General features: G+C 30.6%; 1 pseudogene; it reads left to right on the forward strand.

Moving 5' to 3' along the window:
• The first annotated feature begins 806 nt into the window (after positions 1–806).
• On the forward strand, positions 807–2,087 carry LOC127083426 (transcription factor bHLH162-like; annotated as a pseudogene).
• The last annotated feature ends 954 nt before the right edge of the window (positions 2,088–3,041 follow it).

Below are 3,041 nucleotides of genomic sequence, written 5' to 3' on the forward strand. Positions count from 1 at the left end.
TTTTATTTTTAAATAGGAATCAAAATCCAATCTAAAATTTATAAAATTATGATTTTTAAAATAGAAGGATCAAATTCTTTTTAAAAAAATAGGAAGACTAAAATTGCAATTAGACTTTTTTTTACTTGATTTATAATTAAAAATATAAAAAATTCTATTGTTGTTGTTGAAAACAAAAAAAAAATCTTATTTTCTTTTGTGTTAGATAGAATCCTGGCGGCAACGTAGAATATAAACATTTAAATCAAACAACTCTTCGATTTGTTCTGTGCTCTTGATATCCTCAAGATTAAGTAGAATTATGCAGATGTGTTTTCATCTAAATTGATTCAAAATCAAATGAAACTTAATTGATAAATTTTTTACTATTTTACTAAACCTATTATTTTTAATTTGAAAACAAAATAATTTGTAGATTTAGATATTTAATAATCGCTTAAAAGTAAACTACATTAAATTGAATAAACTTGAATCAATTTTTCTTTTTAATTTTTCAACATAAATCAAATGAAACATGCATAGACTTTTCTGTTGAAATTTTAATTCCCATCCTCACATTGACTGCCAATAGGAAGTCGCAATATCAATATCAGTATAACGGAAGAATAAGGTGGACGCATTATTTGATAAATGAATCACATCTTGAAATTAGGACAACAATAATGAAAGCATTATTATTATTATTATTATTGCGATTGAAATTGAAATAACGCGGTTTAAGAATATTTTTGCGAGGAATAAATAAAGTGACGAAATTGTGCAAAAAGAACAAAAACAAAATCAAGGTATGTATATGTGATGCCAAAAGGTGACGTGTTTGTGTTGCCCTCACATTGTATTAATCACTAACTATATCATATCATATCATAATTCTTAACTATATATAAATACATAAACAACTCACTTAACTTTCTCATCATTATTCTAACTAAGAAAAATTTAGGGTTAAATGGATCATTATCAACCAGGATTTCAACCTTGTTCTTCAACAAAAGTCGAAAGAAAGATTATAGAGAAAAATAGGAGAAATAAGATGAAGACTCTCTGTTCCAAACTCAACTCTCTTCTTCCTAACTATAATCCCAAGGTGCATCCATCATCTCTTCTTCTAAACATTCATAATGTATTATACTATATAATTTGTTGTTATTTTTCATTTCATGCAGGAAGCTTTACCATTACCTGATCAAATAGACAATGCTATAAACTACATTAAGAGCTTAAAGACAAATTTGAAATTGGCAAAGGAGTGGAAAGAAAGTTTAATAAGAAACAACAGATCACGTAGTGGCTGTTCGAGTTCTTCCGGAGCAAAAGGAAGCATAAAATCACCAAAAATAGAGATTCATGAAAATGGTTCTTCTCTACAAGTTATTGTAACATGTGGGGTTGACGAACAGTTCATTTTCTGTGAAATTATGAGAATACTGCATGAAGATCACGTGGAGGTCATCTCTGCAAATTCTTCACTGGCTGGAGATTCGGTTATTCATGTTGTGCATGCAGAGGTATATACATATATGGATCTATTCTTTAATCTTAATAATTTTTTGCAAAGGAAATTAACATAAATAAACTTATGATCAGTTTATTTTGTTTGATAATTGCTTTTCTGTAGAATCCACAGTTATTGTTTCAATTTGGAGCGACCAAAGTAGGCGAGAGAGATTAAAGAGGTTTGTGAATGGATCTATGAGCAAGGTGCAATTAATAGAGCCTCCATTGTGGGATTTTGAGATTGGAAATGAGACTTGGGATCTAAATTCTATAGTAAACAAGTGTTAACTAAATTATTTATGAAGAACAAGAAGAAATACAACAAACAAATGCAGTGGAAATTGTAACTGATTGAAATATAATTCATGTCAGGATTTAAATATACTGTCAGAAGAAAACTGAATTGAAATCGTTTTTATGAATCTAGAACATGTATAATGGATTTTGAAAATTTGCAGAACTATACATATATTTTTGCCCTAGTTTTCTTATTAGGGGTTTATTTCATAGAATTAAGTGTCTTCTTGTGTGTGTTGTAGAAGTACATTAATTCATTACTTAATAATATCAGTTATATATCTTTTTGTTTTTGCTTGGTCTTTTAAAAGAGATGGTGATGGAAGGCGATGAAGAGAGTGGCAGGCTGTAACATGTTTAGGAGACAGAAGAGGAAGATGGTGTGATTAGTTCATTTAATGGCATAAATAAGTTTGTGTATAGTGCAAGACCTAAGTCACCTCTACACCTTAAACTATACCTTGATTAGGACTTAGGGTTTTTTTTTATAGGTTTAAGAAAAAAATGTTTTTTTTTTCTTATATCTTTACAAATGATTTTCATGGAGTTTTTTTTAATATGATATAAGTTATGTCAATTTTTCTTTTATAAATTAAAAAAAAAAATTTTGACATTTTATTTTTAATTACAATGAGGGTCTAACTCCGAGAAAAAAAAACTAATAAGCAATTACATGAGGGGTATTAATCCCCAACAAATCAGCTTAAAACAAATGACTCAAGTATAACGGACAATTCTCATAAACAACGCTTGTTGTTTACATATCACATCCAAGGTTTGCTAGCGCATCCGCACACATATTTGATTTACGATAAGCATGATGCATAACCACCTCCCCATCTAGCTCCATTAGTCGACACCAACACATCCTCGGACTACCACTACCACCCTTCAAAAGCACATCCCCCATTGCACTCGAATCCCCATTCACCTCAACAAAAAAAAATTAGGCGAACGTATTGTGCTCGGTTCTGAGATTGTTCAGCAGACCTCTGAAAAGATCAAAATGATTCAAGAGAAGATGAAAGCTTCATGGAGTCGTCAGAAGAGTTACCATGATAAGAGGAGGAAAAACTTGATTTTTAAAATGGAGATAATGTGTTTTTTACGAGTTACTATGGTAACTGGTGTTGGTCGAGCCTTTAAGTCTCGAAAGCTCGAGTCGCGTTTCATTGGTCTGTATTAGATCCTCAAGAGAGTGAGAGAGATGGTCTACAGAGAGTGAGAGAGGTGGTCTATAGAGATGC

The sequence above is a fragment of the Lathyrus oleraceus genome, chromosome 5 (genome assembly GCF_024323335.1).
Source record: "Lathyrus oleraceus cultivar Zhongwan6 chromosome 5, CAAS_Psat_ZW6_1.0, whole genome shotgun sequence".
In the NCBI taxonomy this organism is placed as follows: Eukaryota; Viridiplantae; Streptophyta; class Magnoliopsida; order Fabales; family Fabaceae; genus Lathyrus; species Lathyrus oleraceus.